This window comes from Balaenoptera borealis (genome assembly GCF_965194805.1).
Source record: "Balaenoptera borealis genome assembly, chromosome: 6".
Lineage (NCBI taxonomy): Eukaryota > Metazoa > Chordata > Mammalia > Artiodactyla > Balaenopteridae > Balaenoptera > Balaenoptera borealis.
In genome coordinates this window covers 66,464,325-66,486,095 of record NC_138863.1, presented here as the reverse complement: position 1 = coordinate 66,486,095, position 21,771 = coordinate 66,464,325, and the positions used below count along the sequence as shown (strand labels likewise).

The 21,771-nt window shown below is 38.9% G+C and overlaps 1 protein-coding gene across 1 annotated transcript in view; it reads left to right on the top strand.

The window, feature by feature from the left end:
* The window catches only part of LOC309630225 (uncharacterized protein), a gene marked incomplete at its 5' end in the record, with an annotated part of 60,765 nt that overhangs the window by 23,250 nt on the left and 15,744 nt on the right, over positions 1-21,771 (top strand). The gene's annotated exons all lie outside the window — the stretch shown is intronic.

The window sequence follows — 21,771 nt, the reverse complement described above, 5'->3', positions numbered from 1 at the left end:
TAATACTAGCAAACCTACCTCCCATGGTTGCTGTGAGAATTTAATAAGTTAATTATGTAAAGTGCTTGAAAGAGTGCCTACACATGGTAAGCCCTGTGATTATTTGCTATTATTACCAAATGTTTAATGATGCAATATGAACCATTAAATTAGCATCCTGCCCGGATAGCAGACACCCAGTAAGCTTTTTTTAAAATGAAATATAGAGCACTGTGCTAAACGTTGTGAGAGATATAAACTCGTATTTTTAGAGAAGACAAAGAAAGAAATGATAGCCTAGTTGTAAATAATATTCATAAGTAAGCATGACAAAAACAGCATGTGATAATATTGCAAGAAAGAACACATAGTCCAGAAATACAGGAGGTCAGGAAGAAAACAATACAAATGAAGGAATTCCCTGGCGGTCCTGTGGTTAAGACCTGGCGCTTTCACTGCCGTGGACCTGGGTTTGATTTCTGGTTGGGGAACTAAGGTCCCACAAGGTGTGTGGTGTGGCCAAAAAAATTAAAATAAAAAAATATATATTTTTAAATTTTATATATATATATACTTATATATGTGTGTGTATGTATTATATATATATACAAACTATGATGGAGATATTCCCTAGAAGCATGGGAGCATAGGGGAAGGAAAGGATGTATTTTCCTGGGTGGAAAGAAAAAATAATGATCCGTGAGTCAGCAATGCAAGGATAAATAGGCTATTGCTGGGTGGACTAATATAAGGAAGACATTCAAAGGCATTGAAACAGGAGAGGGCTGTGTGTGTCACAGAGAAAAGCAAATCATTCTTGGAAGATAGGTCATAAGGTGTGAACTTGGGGCCATCACTTGACTGATGGAGATACAAAGATGAATAAGACGTGTAAGAAGTCTTTTTGGATGATGCAGGCTGGAGATTGTTTTTCATGTTCCTTCTTCCTTGCCTTCCTCCTATCCTTCCTCCATTCTTTCTTCTTTTGAAATAATATTTATTAATACCTGTAATATGCTAGAGAAATGTGTCTTCCCTTATATCACTGCTTACTTGACATAGCTTTGGCATGTGAGAAGTGACATGATAAAGAGTTTTCCAAGTTACAATGAGCCCTCCTTCCCCCCAGATGAGTCTCTTTCACTAAATACCTTGCTTGTGCAGTTATCTTCTCTCACTCTCATGTCCCTGGCCCTAGCGGGCAGGGACAGTATACAATTCTTTTTACAGCCCATTGGGCTTTATAAGGAGTAGGCAGGCAATAAATACTTGCAGCATTAATTAAATTGCTTTGAGACCTTAAATGCTCTAGAAGTTATCCTCTTCACAACTTGGTGGCAAATTCTTTCAGGAGCTGAAAGTTGGTTTTTTTTTTTAAGGAAATGTAAGCTTGTAGAGATTCTTTCTCTCTGGTTTAGTAGCATCTACATGCTGATTTTTGGGGGGCATTGAACATTCAGAACTGAGTGTTTTATTGACCTTAAATCAACAACCATCACTGTTTCTATTTTATATAGTAAATTCCTTGGTTTTTCACATTTTCATTGTTTAATGATTCAAGTGAAAAGACAAAATTTTGTCTAATCTACTAAACAGGGAGAATTTAAAATGAGCTAGATTTGACCTAGCAACTCTACTTCTAGAACTTACCTACGCATACTTACACATACATGCAAAGATGTATACATCTGAAAGTTTATTGAAGTGTTGTTTGTAGGAAAAAAGAAAGAAGCAAGTAACAGCTTTCTGTCCTGCAACAGATAACTGATTAAATAAATTATGGTATAGCCATATAATTAAATATTGTATTATATTTTGCAGTCATTAGGAAGAATAATGTAGACCTATGTAGGCTTATTTGGATGGTGTCTAGGATATATGTTTAAATTTTTTAAAAAATATAAAAGAAATAAAGAAAGAAAAAATAAAACTAGGTAAAAGGAAGAAAATTCCCATTTGTGAGACATACAAATATCTCTGTGTATGTTTTATATACTAACTTACTACATGCACATGCTGTGTGTGCACAGAAAATTTCTAAAAAGATAAGCAAGAAAGTACAAATAGTGATTACTTCTGGATGGGAATTTGGACTACGCAGCAGGTATACTTTTCATTGCATATCCTTTGTATTCTGCATTTTTGCAATTCCAATGTATTTTTCATTAAAAATTAATTAATTGAAGAAAGAAAACTAATGGAAAGAGCCATTTTTGGTCAATTCTATGGCAGCTTGCTGGAGACTAAGTAACATACAATCTTGATATGAATGTCCCTATTTATATACTAATATTTCCCAGCCCTGGCTTTATTACAAGGACATTTCCAAATAGCTCAAGTATATATAGTATTATTTTAAAGATATCAAAATCAAAATAAATAGCACTTTACTTTTGTTTTAAAAGGAAACAAATTTTACTTTGGGAAAGAAAGGGAGGTATTGTTTTCCAAAAAAGAGCAGTGCCCTAAAGGACAATCCATTTGCATTTCTGTGTATTGTTAAACTGAGTACAAACTAAGAAAAACTGTTCTTCCAGACCACACAGTAAAATTGCTTTAATTTTCCTATATTCAAAGGTCAAAAACACCAGAGAGCTTACTGCTCTTCACTTCAGCTCATTTGAGTACTATTTCTCCTTGCTCTGGAACACAGTTGGCTCCTGGGGAAAGAGGCCAACTTTTCAGTTTCTGCATTTCATGGTTTCTGTCCTCCCCTGGGCTTCAGTGCAGGTCACTCACACAGATAAGCATTATGCCCAGAATAAGACTGGCTTTGTTTATCTGGACTAATAAATGAATGGAACCAGTTATTTTCATTGGCTTGGTCTGGAAGGAAACCAAACTAATTTCCACAGACCTTAAATTGGACCTAAACCAAGCTCCTTGTCCTCATTAGTAATAAGAGCAATAGTGGTGAACCCCAGTATAAAAGTAAAAAAAAAAAAAAAAAATTTACAAAGGTAATACATATTAACTACCAGGAAAGGATATTTGGCTAAAACTAGGAACTGACACTGGGGGCTCTGAAAGTTCTGAGAAGATGTATTCATTTTCATTTTAATGGGTTTGAGGCTTGCAGGTCAACAGAACCTTTCTTTCTGTTCTAGAGGCTCCAGTTTCCTGGTGGTCAATTATCCTAATTAGGTTATTCTGCCTTATGCTGATGAGCAGAGAATATTTGTGGGATATCCTCAGAACTTTTGTACAGACCTCTGTTTTACTCTGGAAACTTGTAAAACTCACAATTGCATTTCCAGACAAGTCGGTATGCTTTATTTCCCAATTCATTAATGGAGCAGTGAGATTCTGACTTCCATTATGCATATATAATAAATAATTTTATCAGTGACCTTCAGTTTATGAAAGCAGTTACTGCTTCTGTCCAAAAGGTATAGCTGTCCCCAGTCAAGATTCATGGCTGGCCTTTTAATTATACTCCCAACATTGCCCCTAAATATCTTCCCATTAAAATAGATAAAAGTGTTATCTTGTTCAAAGATAGGGACAATTTCTTAGTCCTGCTTCCAGGACTATTGTTTTATGATTTGAAAGTTGTTTATCTATTTTCCTCAATAGTTAATTTGGATATATTAAGAATGGAATAAACTCTTACCAAGAGGATTTGTAAAGAACTTAAATCATGATTTCCCATAGTATGTATTTTTAAATGAAAATGATTTATTCTTTCTGTGATTAAAAAGTAATACCTATTTGTTGTAAAACAAAGGACAATTCATTAAAATGTAAAAAGAAAAAAGAAATCCACCCATATTCCTAAGCACCCAAAGAAAACCACTATGAACGTTTTCATGTACATCCATCCAGACATTTATATGGATAGACATAGATACACACACACACACATACACACACACACATTTTTAAAGACAAAGATGAGGTCACACCATACTCTTTTGATTAACGATATACCCTGAGCTATTTCAAATATATAAAGATAGATGATTAGATATAGGTATATAGATAGATAGACCATCTCTACCTCACTATTTATAATTCTTCATAGTACTATTGTACTTATTTCACCAATCCAGTATTAACGAATATTTAAGTAATTTCAGTTCAATTTTGAATATGCAAATATCCATGTGTGTTTGTCTGATATCTCTTAAGATTTTATTCCAGAAGATTTTTGACTATAAAATTTTAAGTGTTTGAAATATATTCTCAGCTTACCCTCCAAATATGTTAAAACCCATAGTGTGGCTTTAATATCCTTAAAGGGTAGTTTCCACTTCATAGGAAAGTTATCTGGAAAGAGCCTTTGGGTAACAGGTGGTGAGGAGGGAACCAGCACTAAGAGATGAAGACAATACTAGATATATTTCTTAAAGAAGAAAAATTGTCTGTGAGAAGATAGAAAAATGAATATAGTTGTGAGAAGATAGAAAAATGAATATAGTTTGGAGAAAAATGAATATAGTTTGTGTTACATGAAGTCAGGCACCAACTTCAAAGAAGTTGCTGAGAGAACGCTCTTATGTGCCAACAAGCTACTCAAAGATGAGAAACCCAAATAGTTTAGCTTGAATGAGCTGGAATGTTACTGTTTTGCTCTGTGATTGGACAAGATAACAAGAGATCTTGCCTAAATCTATTTTCAAATATAACATTCCCAATTTTTCAGTGAGCCATAAAAACAAGCCCTCCTTTTCCTATTACACTTAACAAATGCATTGTCTTCTTTTTCCCTCACACATCTTCAGTTTGGACCAGAAGGTTCTGGGTTAGATCTAATTGACAAATGTCCTCCAGGAGAAGATACATCTAGAAATAGAATTTCTTATTTTGAAAATTTTCCAAAGTGAATTAAGATACTTCTTACACTTCTACAAATATTTAAATCTGGATGTGTTTATTAAATGGATAAAACTACAGAGGTTACTAGTTTTGCAAAACGAGCTCTCAGCAAATCCATGAAATAGAAAAATGTATCCTCCTGGATACTGTTTTTCAATCTTCCTACTCTTTTTCAGATGTCCAAACTCACTAAATGACACCACTTTGCCCCTGCAGACCTCTTGTCCCCCAGTCCAGCTTGGTCCCTTCAAGACAGGACGTTCAGGTGGGGATCATAGTTACCTCAGTCTTTACACCTACTGAACGCTTTAGTTTTTGACTTTGTTTCCTCAGGGCACTCCTAAATGGTGCTCACTTATCTGATGAACCCCTTTCACAATTAACGACTGATTATAGTTCAGCCCTGTTACTACCCCAGATAACAAGAACAATTTAAAAGTGACCCTTCATGCCTCGATGGAAAGAAAATCTGTTACATAAAGGGAATTCAGGCTTCCTGCAACAGGATGTTTTCAAGTAAACATCAAAGTGTTGCCAAGTGTGACAACGGCTCCTGGTTTCTATTCACAATTATAGCCGCTGGTAGAGAGGTATGGGAAGATGCAAGAATCTGCCCTCATTGAAATTATTCCTTAGATACGCATCTTAACTATCTAGGGCCAGTATCCTTTTTTTCTCAATCCTGAGTTCCCCTTCGCAGGGGAACTGCAGGGGGTGACTGCAATGGCAGAAGGCTTGATGGCAGGCAACATTCTCTGTTTACTGAAATGGCAGGTGACATTCTTTGTCCACAATAATATGTATCCCCCAATTTTTCAACTACTGTTCACAGTATTGACTTTTCAATTTGAGATACCATTACTGATTGATTTCCCCGCATTTAAAATGATGATCAAGGGGTCTGACTCATCTCTCCTACCACACACCACAAACACAGGTCCCTCTTTCCGTCTTCCCACTGTATTTATAGCACATTTTCAGGGAAATTCAGTGTTTACTATTTATATTGCTAATTGCACATATCACTAATAGCTGAACTACATCATGTTTTGCAACTTACATTTCTTTTCTTGTACTAATTTTTGTTTTCCCTGGACTTTAACAGAGCCCTGAACTATTTTGTTTCCTTAGTCTCCTATGAACGTATTATCCACACATCCTCAAATTTTCTGACACTGCTGTTAAACTCCTAGTAAAATCAGACCCATTGGGTGACCTATCAGTACTACTTTTTTCATGGAAATAGTCTTTCTGGCGCTGTCTGTCCTTCTGTGCTCCAAGCCTGCGGCACTGCTGCAGTCCTGGAAATTTCCTCTGTTCTTACCCTGAGCATTCCCATCCATTCTCATTTGCAGTCTACCCCTCAGAGTTCGGATTTCATGTCTTCCTCTTTTTTATTTACTCCCTCATTTTGAAGAAGCAAAGCGGTCTGTTGAGAATGGGGACTTGAGAGCTAAATGTGTCGAGGGATTGCATGTCAGAAAATACCTTTATTGTGTCCTCAGGTCTGGTTGTGGTTTGGCACAGCATTCAAGGTTGGAAGTCATTTTCCCTCAAAATGTTGAAGGCAGTGTTCCAACTGAAACATGGCCCATGTTGCTGTTGAGAAGTTCAGTGGAATCTGATTCTCATTCTAAATCCTTGTCATGAGAGCTTATTTTTCTCTCTGGAAAACTATTAAGGTCTTTTCTTTATCTCTGGCTTTTTGATGGTGAGCCTTGATATAGATCTTTTTTCACTCATTGTGCTAGACCCTCGATAGGTCCCTTTAATCTGAAAATGTGTCCTTCAGCTCCGAACATTTTTATTCTTTTACTTCTTTGATAATGTTGTCACCTGTGTTTTATCTCTCCTCTGTTTGTAGAACTCCTATTAATTGGCTACGCAGCCTCTCATTTTCTTGTCTCTTCTATCTTATTTTCCCATCTCTTTGCTTTTTATTCGAGTTTCTGAAAGATTTCCTCAAAATTTGTGTTATAAGCCCTCTGTTTTTATTTGTACCATTACATTCTTTTTAATTTTAAAGAAGTCTTAATGTTCCTTGTAAATAGCATTCTTTTCTTGTTTCATAAGTGCAAAACCTACTTTTGTCTCTGAAGATACTATGTATAGAGACTTTTCCTGCTGCTCCGTGAATGGTTTCTAGGATATGATGTAATGGTCATGAGCTTAGAGTCTGCAACCAATTCAAATGCCAGTACTGCCACTGACTATGTATGAACAGTGACCTTAGGCAAGTTACCTGAGCCCTGTTTATCAGTTTTCTCAGTAAAAATAGAAGCAATAAGAGTACTCATTGCATAGAGTTTTTGGGAGGTACAAATGAGATTAATATGTACTAAGCACTTAGAATAGTACCTAGAAAACAGTAAGCCTATATACTATATTATTATATCTACTTCTGAGTCCCCCATCTTTTTTTTTTTTTCTGTTTTGTTTTAGTCTTTATCTTTTGCATTACACACTTTCCTCTAATACCTCGTGATCCTTGGCTGTGTGTTCCTATTTAAGAATGAGGAACTTAAAAGCTGATTGGAAACTCTTTGTGTGTGCCTTTGGGCCCCTGAATTGCCATGTTGGAAATCTGATTCCCTGAAGCTGTTCTGCTAGAGAGACCATGTAATGATAGAGGGAGATGCCCTAGGAGTGCCAACCATCAGGATCACCACATGCAGCCACATGAGACACCCCAAGAAACAAGCACCTTGCTGGGTCCAGTCAACCTCCAAAACGATGAGAAGTCATAAAAATAATAAATGATTGCTGTTGATTTATGCCACTAAGTTATGCAATAACCTATGTATGACTTAAGTTATACAATCTAGAAATAATATATAGGAGAATAGGCTCCGGAATAAGTAAAGGCCCCACCTTGTATCAGATCCTGTGACTTGTAAATTTCAATTAGTTGTTCAGAAACAGCTTCCTAATCTCTATTCTTTGAAAGTCTACTAGACAACATCCTTGTTTGACCTCTAGACATTAAAACTGTTTATCTCTCTATTCAGTTCAAAATAGTCATAGAATCATGACTGGGGGGTATAAGAGGAGATGCCCCTCTAAGGCATAGTAATTACTTGTTTTCTAAGTATTGAGATAATGCATAATAACAAACCACCTACAGCAAATGGTGTAATTTTTACCCAGATTAACAGCACTCTTTTTCTCTTTTCATCTCATCAGTTCTCTCACTCATTCATCTAAATTCATTCTTGTGCCAGAAACAGGATTTCAGGAAAGAGGTTTCTTTGCAAACTCAAAACAGTACTTAAAATTAAGGGAAAGGAAAGTGAAATGAGAATGCCAGAGAAATCCTCTCAGAAGGTAAAACAATCCTTTGAAAAGAGATGCCCACAAAAATAAGGCTTGACTATTAGATTCAGATAATTCAGCATTAAACGATGTGCAACATAATTGCTAGGAGTGTATTTCTTTAAACCGTGGTGCAACTATTACTCTATGAAGAGGGATTTTGGACTTCGAACATCTTGACAGAGACCTTGTGTCTAAAACATATTTCTTTCAAGTCAATAGACATTGTTTACATTTCACTGCTCATTTTATTCCCACACTGAGAATGAGATTAGGCTTCCCCTAAAGAAGCCATTGCTATAAGGATGAGTAAAAGCAGAGTAGTCAAGGAGATCTCACAGGGAAGAAGGTAACTAAGCATCCAAATTGAAAGGCTTAAATTTAAACAGCTGTACACCATGAAATCAGCCATTCAGAATGTAACTGTCAAATTCAGCTACACTTACTGAAAATTTTACTCTGTGTTTATTTGAAATGTTTCAAAACTCTGAGTTTAAGATAAATATCATATTAGGTTAGCAGGGAAATTTTTATCTATTCTAATCTTATTCAATTACAGTGGACTATGGGGAGCTATTGTAAGTTGCCCAGAAGATATTTACTGAAAACTACTGTCATCACCATTCACTGGATAGACCTTAACCCTCAGCAGTTAAGTACTGTGTGTAAGAACACGCAGAGGATGAAAAATCTATTCTTTAAGTGATTTATATTCAAAGAAAAGATTTATACCTTTCAAAATCTTACACTGCCCCCAAAATAATTCAGCCACTGTTTTAATAGATCACCTCCTTGTGAAGTGGGCCTGGGCCATGGGTTGTGGTCTAGCCGTTGTAAACTATGGTTTCACACTTGAACATGCATTAGCATTACCTGGATGGCTGGATGGGCCACAGATTTCTGAGCCTCACTTCCACAGCTTTCCATTCAGTGAGTCTGGAGCGGAGCTTGAGGATTTACATGTCAAACAAGTTCCCATGTGATGTAGATGCTGTCAGTCCAGGGACCACACTTTGAGAACTACTGAAACAGAGCAATCAAAATCATCATCATTGGGGGCTTCCCTGGTGGCGCAGTGGTTGAGAATCTGCCTGCCAATGCAGGGGACACAGGTTCGAGCCCTGGTCTGGGAAGATCCCATGTGCCGCGGAGCAGCTGGGCCCGTGAGCCACAACTACTGAGCCTGCGCGTCTGGAGCCCGTGCTCCGCAACGGGAGAGGCCGCGACAGTGAGAGGCCCGCGCACCGCGATGAAGAGTGGCCCCCCGCTCACCACAACTGGAGAAAGCCCTCGCACAGAAACGAAGACCCAACACAGCCAAAAATAAATAAATTAATTAATTTTTTAAAAAATCATCATTTAAATTTTGTGTTTGTGTGTTATCAAAGACACACACAAAGAGCAAAACCTGCTGTTTCAGGAGGAACCACTTACAACCTCTGATAGTTTACATGTGTTCCCGCAAAAAAATAAGATAAAGTAAAATAAAATGAAAGTAAATACAAGCTCAGTGGAGATAATAAAACCAAAAACAAGATTGGTGGCCTAGAAACATGATATAATCACCTTCATAGTGAAGGCACCATTGTTAAACACTCTACTTACGTTACCTTCTTTAGACCTTACAGCACTATTCTGATGCATGTGTCTATCCTGCCCCACCAACCCCTACATATGAGGATACTGATACTTAAAGAGGCTAAGAGATAGGATGAACAACCATCCTGGTGTGCCTAGGACTGAGAGGTTTCCCGGGTTGGGACTTTCACTGCTAATACCAGGAGAACCCCCAGCAAACTAGGATGATTGGCTGCCCTACACATCAGGTGAACTACAAGTAACTAAGTGGTTAGGAAAGGATATGGCTAGGCCTACCACACTGAAAAGTTGAGAACACTCCATGGCAGCAAGGACTGCTTTGTTACTAGGGTAGTTTTTTGGTTTCAACTTAGATTGCCACCGATCCTTAGACCAGACAGATCTCATTCTTGTATGATCTGTGAAACCATCAAAGTTTGAACATGCTTCTATGCCCCCATGAGGTTTAAAGGGCAGAGTTCACATTTATCTCATATAATACCTTAATTGTATTATAGAGGAAACAAACCTGGAGAGGACAAATTGCTTGACCGAGGTGCCATTTAACTTGACTTCTGTAAATTACCCTGGAAGTAAAAGGAATAGGAATAGATTGTTTATCCTCTAAATTAAATATTCTTAGTACCTGGTCTAGGTTCAAAGGGTGAACTGTCAAGAATATAAGATCATAGGTCTCTTTCAAGAAGAAAGAGAGAATATTTCAAATTGGTGGTACTGAATGAAGAAATACATAATCTATAATGTGTGCTTACTACCTTGTTTCAGAATACTTAATTAGGCTGTAGAAGACAAGAAGACAAATGGGATGGATAAAACTCAGAAGATGATTAAGCATAAATTAAGTAAATAGTAACCTATGAGGTATGTTAAATACAAATAGGGTAAGTAGAGCATGTGCATTGAATATAGATAGAAAGGAATGGAAGGACCAAGTGACATTAGCTATACATCATACACTAAATACATCTGAGTTGTATGAGGCACCAAATAGTCACATTACACAAAGTATATGATTCACCAGGGTAGGCGCTCAGAAGAGTAGCTCTTAAACCAGATGTGAAAGAGAGAGTTCCTGTAAGGGCTGACGCCTGAACTGAATTATAAAGGCTCAGAGGAGGTGCAGTGGAGAGGGGCATTCAGACAGAGACAATCAGTAGTTGGTTGAGTATATAGACCCAGTTTTAGTTGATTCTATGGAAATAATCAATGTCAAGAGGAAAGCACAGACTAGACAAGTACCCAGGGTGGAACTCAAGGGGCTCCCAGACTGCTGAAGAAATAGATAAGACAATATATATATAACCTTTGACTTGCTTATATTGAAAAGAGCTCAAAGCATATATGAATGCCATCAGTAATACTAGATCCAGGTTGGGCCTTGGGAATATATGTAGATTTGAACTTATCAGAAGAAATTAAGGTTCAAAAATGTTATGAATATGTTATCATAGTTGTCTTTACTGAAGGTTCTAAGGAGTTTTCTTTTAATACAAATAGAGTAACTGGAAAGGGCAAAATCTTGACTAGTGCTTCTCAAATAGCAAATATTATCACCATTGTTCTAGCTGTCGTCATCGCTATATTATTTAAATGAATCTGGACTGCACTAAATAATTAACATGTATTATATTACTTATTAGGCAACACTGTAAGATAGGTATACTTAAATTCATTTTAACTGAAAATAAGGCTCAGAGAGTGAAATTTATACAGCTAACAAATGGCTAACCTGGTATAAGAGCCCTAGTGTTTCCGACTCCAAAACCTTACTGTGAAATGCATTCTGGTAATGAATGTTTTAACAATTAGAGTTTAGTTCACATAAATCAATAAAAAATTCAACAGAGTTTGATAGTTACAGATGTTATTGCAAGTGCTTTTCATTATTATATGACACTTTTACATTCCTCACTAGCCACACGTAAGAGGTAAAAAATAATCTTGGTGCCGAACCTGCCCACAATGTTCAGTAGCCACAGGTTTTCTTTGCTACTCCAAATTGCCTATTATAGACTTATCTACCACCAATACCACTGTGAAAATTTATTTAGACTCTTCATGGTCTTTGCATTCTTCTCTATCAATATAACTCTTTGTTAAAAACTTCTAACTTCTGGCTCTGTGTATCCATTCTTCTCCGTAGTGCTTTGATCATCTTTAAGATCACTACTCTGAACTCTTTCTTGGGGAGATTACCCATCTCCCCTTAGTTCTTCTCATGGGGTTTTATCTTGTTCCTTCATCTGGAACATATGCCTCTGCCACCTCATTTTGCCTAAGTTGCTGTTTGTATTTTTATGTACCAGGTAGGTTACATTTCCCAACTTTGGAGAAGTGGCCTCCTGTAGGAGATATCCTATGCCCCCCAGCAGTGCACTCCCCCTTGTCACCTGAACTGTATACTCATATAGCTTCCCCCTGTGAGAGCTCTCTTAGGTTCTCTCTATGAAAGCTGCATTGGTCCTTCTATTGTGGCAGGCTGACTATGTGGGGTGTCTAGTAGGCTTGGTTGGCCCCCAGTCTGGTTGGCTGCCAAGCCCTGCCTTGTGCAGAGGCTTCCAGCTACTGGCTGGTGGGACTGCGTCGAGAGGCGGCTTGCTGCAGGACCCCAGTGGCTCCCTGGGGCTAGTGCTGACTCACTGGTGGGCAGACTCAGGGTCCAGAAGGCTCCAGGGTTGTTTCCCACTTACTGGTGGGTGAAGCCAAATTCTGGTGTTAGTGCCAGACTAGTGGCAGGGAGAGCTGGGTCCTGGAGTCTGGTTGCAGAGCCCAGGGATCCCAGAGCTGGTGTCAGATGGCTGGTTGTGGGGTGAGGAGGGGCAGTTCCTGACACAGCGGATCAGGGTCTGAAGTGTCCTGAAGCTCGTGTTGTCCTGCTAGTGGGCAGGGTCTGGCTTGCGGTTTTCTTGTATCTGGTGTCTGCCCTTTGGTGGGTGAGGCTGATCCAGTGGCTAGAACAGGCTTCTTGAGGACAGGGCTAGGGCCCAGGGGATTCTGTGGCTGGTGCTTGCCCACTGGTGAGTAGAGCAGGGTCCTGGGTGCTCTGGGGGCAGGGCCATGTCCAGAAATGGCTGTGGGTTCAGGAGGTCTTTAGGCAGCCTGTCTGCTGATGGGAGGAGCTGTATCCCTGCCCTGTTAATTGCTTGGCCTGAGGTGTCCCAGCACTGGTGCCCCAGCACTGGTGCCTACAGGCTGTTGGGTGGGGCCAGGTGTTAACACTAGAGGGAAGATTTCAAAATGGCGTCCATCAGCCCCAGCATCCACCAGCCCCAGCGTCCACCAGCTCCAGCGTCCATGCTAGGATGAGCTCCCGAGAATGGCTGCTGCCAGTGGCTACGTCCCCAGTGTGAGCCACAGCTGACCCTACCTCTCCAGGAGACTCTCCAAGACCAGCAAGCAGGACTGGCCCAAGCTTCTGTCAAATTATTGCTTTTGCCCTGGGTCCAGAAGCATGTGGGATTTTGTGTGGGCCTTTTAAGAGTGAAATCTCGATTTCCCCCAGTCCCGTGGGACTCCTGAAATTAAACCCCACTGGCCTTCAAAGTCAAATACTCTGGGGGCTCATCTTCGCTGTGCAAGACCCTTGGGCTGGGGAGCCCAACGTGGGGCTCAGAACTCTCACTCCTTTGAGAGAGCCTCTGCAATATAATTATTCTCCAGTTTATGAATCACCCACCTAGGGGTATGGGGCTTGACTATATTGCCAGTCTGCCCCTCCTCCCCATCTCATTGTAGTTTCTTCTTTATGTCGTTAGCTGTAGAAGATCTCTTCTGGTAGGTTCCGGTCTTTTTCATCGATGGTTCTTCTGCAAATAGTTGTGATTTTGGTGTGCTCGTGAGAAGAAGTGAGCTCAGGGTTCCCCTACTCTGCTACCTTGGCCAATCTCAGGGCTGGTTTTTGGAGCCAAATCTTTCCACTATCAATATTAAAAGGTAAAGATGACGACGTCAAACCTGCAACTTCTCTCCAGAGTAATCTATGTATCATTAAGTGGTAACACATTATATCAAAGGAATATATGCTTCCAGTGGTGGAATTTTAATCATTGACAAGTATCCTTAGGAGAGCTTTTGTGTTTTTCTCCCTTTTAAAGCAGAGAAGGGAGATAGGGATAGGATGGCAAGATGTTGAGGGAGAGAGTAGTTTGAAGGAAAGGAAATCAATCCTCTCTTGCCAAAGGCCTCCCACTTTATTTGTAGTTAATGATTCTATCTGTGGTTCAAGAGTTCTGTGGAAAAATTGTTAATGAGTGTGGATTGTTGTAAGTGAGAAAATAGAAATTTACGAATCTTAACCTTTATCTATGTATCTACCTACACATATGTATGTGTGTGTTATAAATTTGCCACTAAAAATATCAAGCACCCATGGGGACAGTTGTCTGTCTCACTAGGTAAGATATTACTGTCAAGGCAAAGGGCCTGGAGTGCTGGGAAATGAAGTGGGGTGGCTTCATGGCATAGCAGGAGAACTCCCATGATTGATGAAGGGTCTTAAGCTGAGTCACTTCCCATAGCACAACCACATTCAGTTGAGTGGTTGAAGCCCTCGAGTATGCCACCCGAGATTCAGCAGTTTCCAGGGCCAATTCCACTTAGAATGCCAAGAAAAATGCCTCTATATCTCGCTTACCTGCACAGAGACCAAGGAGCTGCTCTAAATGAAAAGAAACATCTTCCTTTCCAAGCTGAAAAGAGATAGCTAAGAGTGGGCCAGTCATTCTCCCTATACTTGGTTTTCTCTCTTACTTCCTAATCAAAAGAAGTTGGAAAATCCAGGAGCACTAAAGACATTTTGTTTTCTCCTAGTCTTGGGATAAAATGATCTGCTATGGAGGAACGGTAAAAGGAATGAAACCTATTAAGGGCTTTAGAATGAAACCAAATATGTGAAAACTTCTTAGCACCAGCTGGTTATTCTTTCTGGGATTGGCCTGAAATTAAACTAATCTCTGAAGACAGAAGTTCATTTGGTCTCCAGTATGAGAAAAATCTGGGCTCATTCATTCCTTTATTCAACATAATTCATTAATTATTTCAACAAATGTTTACCGATGAACTTGGAGGTAGCACAGCGCTTCCGTGTCCTTTTGTTGCATGTTAGCTCAGAAAGTGAGTGGGAGCCTGACTCTGACAATCTAATGCCTGACACCAAGAAACTGGAAAATCGAAACACAGATGGGATTTGGTTTTTGTTTCCTCCTAATGTTTTTAGAAGTCCCTGGGCTTCCCTGGTGGCGCAGTGGTTGAGAATCTGCCTACTAATGCAGGGGACATGGGTTCGAGCCCTGGTCTGGGAAGATCCCACATGCCGCGGAGCAACTAGGCCCATGAGCCACAACTACCGAGCCTGCGCGTCTGGAGCCTGTGCTCCGCAACAAGAGAGGCCACGATAGTGAGAGGCCCACGCACCGCGTTGAAGAGTGGCCCCTGCTCGCCACAACTAGAGAAAGCCCTCACACAGAAATGAAGACCCAACATAGCCAAAAAAAAAAAAAAAAAAAGAAGTCCCTGTCCCTCCTCCCAGCTGAATTTCCTGATGAAGTTATAGAAGTTTCATTGTGCAATGACTAGGGAATTCCTGGGTCCTTAGACCTTTAGGAGAAATGATCAGGGCCATGGGTCACTGGGGTTCCCACATGCTTGTAGTAAAGAGCTTTGAGTGGGGAGGTTAGGGAACCATTTACTTCCTGAGCTTCAAGTTCCTCAGGTTTCAAATGGGCATCACAACAAAACAAAACCGACTTCACAAAGAGTTGGAGATACCTTCCACCAAGAACCTGATTGTCACATGTGAGATAATACAACCAAAATCACTAGGTCAGAAACTTGAACCAAGTACTGTCTAGTGCAATTTAAAAGGGATCAAAAGTGTCATATGATAGTGTCTAGAAAAATGCTCCACCAATTCATAGGGTGAGATGATTTGTTTCTCCCTGGAGCTCCCCACCACTCAGGGCCTATTGGAGGTGTTTTGAGAAATGATGTTACAACAGTAAAATCAGGTGGCTCAGCCTAGCCTTCTTCTTAGAGTCAAGCCCTAGAGATCCCCCTTAGTGTTTTTGCTGGTCAGAAAGAAAAACAAGTTCATGGAGAATTAAAGCCTTACTCTCCTCTTTTGATAAAGACATTTGGCAAAAAATCACCATATAGTTCCACAAGCATTAGTCATTGAGGGATCGAAATCACTGAAGAATGGGAAAACCTGTTGATACAAGTTTCCTGCCAGGAATGACTTGGACTGAACAGCCCGGCTCTTCCACCTAATTTGGCTGCTGGTTCTCAAAGATGTAAACTTTCAGGGGTGTGCTTAGGTCATGTTCAGCTTTAAGCATATTGAACAGCCCCACCATTTTGACAAAATTGAGGAAATGATTTGTATGCATTTGTCTATTGTATTTAATGAGAAGAGAGACAGCAAGCTCCATGATAGCAAGAACTGTGTTGTGCCTGGTGCATCACAGGTGCTCAATAAATGAATAAATAAGTAAATGCCAGCAAAAACCTGAGACAAGATTAATGTGATTATATTTTGGGAATTTTTTTAACATCTTTATTGGAGTATAATTGCTTTACAATGTTGTGCTGGTTTCTGCTGCATAACAAAGTGAATCAGCTATATGTATACATATATCCCCATATCCCCTCCCTCCCACCCTCCCTATCCCACACCTCTAGGTGGTCACAAAGCACTGAGCTGATCTCCCCATGCCATGCAGGTGCTTCCCACTAGCTATCTATTTTACATTTGGTAGTGTATATATGTCAATGCTACTCTCTCACTTCGTCCCAGCCCACCCTTTCCCCTCCCTGTGTCCTCAAGGCCATTCTCTACGTCTTTATTCCTGTCCTACCACTAGGTTCATCAGAACCTTTTTTTTTTTTTTTCAGATTCCATATATATGCGTTAGCATATGGTATTTATTTTACTCTTTCTGACTTACTTCACTCTGTATGACTGACTTTAGGTCCATCCACCTCACTACAAATAATTCAATTTCGTTTCTTTTTATGGCTGAGTAATATTCCATTGTATATATGTGCCACATCTTTTTTTTTTTTTTTTTTTTTTTATTTATTTATTTATGGCTGTGTTGGGTCTTCGTTTCTGTACGAGGGCTTTCTCTAGTTGCGGCAAGTGGGGGCCACTCTTCATCGTGGTGCGTGGGCCTTTCACTATCGCGACCTCTCTTGTTGCGGAGCACAGGCTCCAGACGCGCAGGCTCAGTAATTGTGGCTCACGGGCCTAGTTGATCCGTGGCATGTGGGATCTTCCCAGACCAGGGCTCGAACCCATGTCCCCTGCATTGGCAGGCAGATTCTCAATCACTGCACCACCAGGGAAGCCCATGTGCCACATCTTCTTTATCCATTCATCTGTCGATGGACACTTAGGTGCTTCCATGTACTGGCTATTGTAAATAGTGCTGCAATGAACATTGCGGTACATGACTCTTTTTGAATTATGGTTTCCTCAGGATATATGCCCAGTAGTGAGAGTGCTGGGTCATATGGTAGCTCTATTTTTAGTTTTTTAAGGAACTGCCATACTGTTCTCTAAAGTGGCTATATCAATTTACATTCCCACCAACAGTGCAAGAGGGTTCCCTTTTCTCCACACCTTATCCAGCATTTACTGTTTGTAGAATTTTTGATGATGGCCATTCTGACCAGTGTGAGGAGATACCTCATTGTAGTTTTGATGTACATTTCTCTAATGATTAGTGATGTTGAGCATCCTTTCATGTGTTTGTTGACAATCTGTACATCTTCTTTGGAGAAATGTCTATTTAGGTCTTCTGCCCATTTCTGGATTGGGTTGTTTGTTTTTTTGATATTGAGCTGTATGGGCTGCTTGTATAGTTTGGAGATCAATCCTTTGTCAGTTACTTCGTTTGCAAATACTTTCTCCCATTCTGACGGTTGTCTTTTCATCCTGTTTATGGTTTCCTTTGCTCTGCAAAAGCTTTTAAGTTTCATTAGGTCCCATTTCTTTATTTTTGTTTTTATTTCCATTTCTCTAGGAGGTGGGTCAAAAGGATCTTGCTGTGATTTATGTCATAGAGTGTTCTGCCTATGTTTTCCTCTAAGTGTTTTATAGTGTCTGGCATTACATTTAGGTTTTTAATTCATTTTGAGTTTATCTTTGTATACGGTGTTAGGGAGTGTTCTAATTTCATTCTTTTACATGTAGCTGTCCAGTTTTCCCAGCACCACTTATTGAAGAGACTGTCTTTTCTCCACTGTATATTCTTCCTTCCTTTATCAAAGATAAGTTCACCATATGTGCCTGGGTTTATCTCTGGGCTTTCTATCCTGTTCCATTGATCTATAGTTCCATTTTTGTGCCAGTACCATACTGTCTTGATTACTGTAGTTTGTAGTATAGTCTGAAGTCAGGGAACCTGATTCCTCGAGCTCCGTTTTTCTTTCTCAAAATTGCTTTAGCTATTTTGGGTTTTTTGTGTTTCCCTACAAATTGTGAAATTTTTTGTTCTAGTTCTGTGAAAAATGCCGTTGGTAGTTTGAAAGGGAGCACACTGAATCTGTAGATTGCTTTGGGTAGTCATATTTTGGGTATGTCATATTCACAATGTTGATTCTTCCAATCCAAGAACATGGTATATCTCTCCATCTGTTTGTATCACCTTTAATTTCTTTCATCAGTGTCTTATAGTTTTCTGCATACAGGTCTTTTGTCTCCTTAGGTAGATTTATTCCTAGGTATTTTATTCTTTTTGTTGCAATGGTAAATGGGAGCATTTCCTTAATTTCTCTTTCAGATTTTTCATCATTGGTATATAGGAATGCAAGAAATTTCTGTGCATTAATTTTGTATCCTGCTACTTTACCAGATTCATTGATTAGCTCTAGTAGTTTTCTGGTAGCATCTTTAGGATTCTCTATATATAGTATCATGTCATCTGCAAACAGTGACAGCTTTACTTCTTCTTTCCCGATTTGGATTCCTTTTATTTCTTTTTCTTCTTTGATTGCTGTGGCTAAAACTTCCAAAAATATGTTGAATAATAGCAGTGAGAGTGGGCAACCTTGTCTTGTTCCTGATCTTAGAGGAAATGGTTTCAGTTTTTCACCATTGAGAACGATGTTGGCTGTGGGTTTGTCATATATGGCCTTTATTATGTTGAAGTAGGTTCCCTCTATGCCTACATTCTGGAGAGTTTTTATCATAAATTGGTGCTGAATTTTGTGAAAAGCTTTTTCTGCATCTACTGAGATGATCATATGGTTTTTATCCTTGTTTGTTAATATATCACATTGATTGACTTGTGTATTTTGAAGAAGTCTTGCATTCCTGGGATAAACCCCACTTGCTCATGGTGTATGATCCTTTTAATGTGCTGTTGGATTCCGTTTGCTAGTATTTTGTTGAGGATTTTTGCATCTATGTTCATCAGTGATATTGGCCTGTAGTTGTCTTTTTTTGTGACATCTTTGTTTGGTTTTGGTATCAGGGTGATGGTGGCCTTGTAGAATGAGTTTGGGAGTGTTCCTCCCTCTGCTATATTTTGGAAGAGTTTGAGAAGGATAGGTGTTAGCTCTTCTCTAAATGTTTGATAGAATTCGCCTATGAAGCCATCTGGTCCTGGGCTTTTGTTTGTTGGAAGATTTTTAATCACAGTCTCAATTTCAGTGCTTCTGATTGGTCTGTTTATATTTTCTATTTCTTCCTGGTTCAGTCTCAGAAGGTTGTGCATTTCTAAGAATTTGTCCATTTCTTCCAGGTTGTCCATTTTATTGGCATATAGTTGCTTGTAGTAATCTCTCATGATCCTTTGTATTTCTGCAGTGTCAGTGGTTACTTCTCCTTTTTCATTTCTAATTCTGTTGGTTTGAGTCTTCTCCCTTTTTTTCTACATGAGTCTGGCTAATGGTTTATCAATTTTGTTTATCTTCTCAAAGAATCAGCTTTTAGTTTTATTGATCTTTGCTATTGTTTCTTTCATTTCTTTTTCTTTTATTCCTGATCTGATCTTTATGCTTTCTTTCCTTATGCTAACTTTGGGGTATCTTTGTTTTTCTTTCTCTAATTGTTTTAGGTGTAAGGTTAGGTTGTTTATTTGAGATGTTTCTTGTTTCTTGAGGTAGGATGGTATTGCTATAAACTTCCCTCTTAAAACCCTCAAAACTCATAGGTTTTGGGTCATCGTGTTTTCATTGTCATTTGTTTCGAGGTAGTTTTTATTTCCTCTTTGATTTCTTCAGTGATCTCTTGGTTATTAAGTAGTGTATTATTTAGCCTCCATGTGGCTGTATTTTTTACAGGTTTTTTCCTGTAATTGATATCTAGTCTCACAGTGTTGTGGTTAGAAGAGATACTTGATACGATTTCAATTTTCTTAAATTAACCAAGGCTTGATTTGTGACCCAAGATATGATCTATCCTGGAGAATGTTCCATGAGCACTTGAGAAGAAAGTGTACTCTGTTGTTTATGGATGGAATGTCCTATAAATATCAATATAAATATCCTATAAATATCAATTAAGTCCCTCTTGTTTAATGTATCATTTACAGCTTGTGTTTCCTTATTTATTTTCATTTAGTATGATCTGTCCATTGGTGAAAGTCCCCTACTATGATTGTGTTACTGTCGATTTCCCCTTTTATGGCATTTAGCATTTGCCTTATGTATTGAGGTGCTCCTATGTTGCGTGCATAAATATTTACAATTGTTATATCTTCTTCTTGGATCGATCCTTTGATCATTATGTAGTGTCCTTCTTTGTCTCTTGTAATAGTCTTTATTTTAGAGTGAATTTTGTCTGATATGAGAATTGCTACTCCAGCTTTCTTTTGATTTCCATTTGCATGGAATACATTTTTCCATCCCCTGAATTTCAGTCTGTCTGTGTCCCTAGGTCTGAAGTGAGTCTCTTGTAGACAGCATATATATGGGTCTTGTTTTTGTATACAATCAGCCAGTCTATGTCTTTTGGTTGGAGCATTTAACCCATTTACATTTAAGGTAATTATCGATATGTATGTTCCTATTACCATTTTCTTAATTGTTTTAGGTTTGTTTTTGTAGGTCTTTCCTTCTCTTGTGTTTTCTGCCTACAGAAGTTCGTTTAGCATTTGTTGTAGAGCTGGTTTGGTGGTGCTGAATTCTCTTAGCTTTTGCTTGTCTGTATAGGTTTTAATTTCTCCATCGAATCTGAATGCGATCCTTGCTGGTTAGAGTAATCTTGGTTGTAAGTTTTTCCCTTTCCACTTTAAATATGTCCTGCCCCTCTCTTCTTGCTTGCAGAGTTTCTGCTGCAAGATCAGTTGTTAACCTTATGGGGATTCCCTTGTATATTATTTGTTGCTTTTCCCTTGCTGCTTTTAATATCTTTTCTTTGTATTTAATTTTTGGTAGTTTCATTAATATGAGCCTTGGCGTGTTTCACCTTGGATTTATCCCATATGGGACTCTCTGTGCTTCCTGGACTAGATTGACTATTTCCTTTCCTATGTTAGGGAAGTTTTCAACTATCATCTCGTCAAATATTTTCTCAGTCCCTTTCTCTTTCTCTTCTTCTTCTGGGACCCCTATAATTAGAATGTTGGTGCATTTAATGTTGTCCCAGAGGTCTTTGAGACTGTTCTCAATTCTTTTCACTCTTTTTTCTTTATTCAGCTCTGCAGTAGTTATTTCCACTATTTTATCTTCCAGGTCACTTTTCTGTTCTTCTGCCTCAGTTATTCTGCTATTGTTTCCTTCTAGAGAAGTTTTAATTTCATTTATTGTGTTGTTCATCATTGTTTGTTTGCTCTTTAGTTCTTCTGGGTCCTTGTTAAACGTTCCTTGTATTTTCTCCATTCTATTCCCAAGATTTTGGATCATCTTTACTATCATTACTCTGAATTCTTTTTCAGGTAGACTGCCTATTTCCTCTTCATTTGTTAGATCTGGTGCATTTTCCCCTTGCTTCTTCATGTGCTGTGTGTTTCTCTCTCTTCTCATTTTGCTTAACTTACTGTGTTTGGGGTCTCCTTTTCGCAGGCCACAGGTTCATAGTTCCCATTGTTTTTGGTGTCTGTCCCCAGTGGCTAAGGT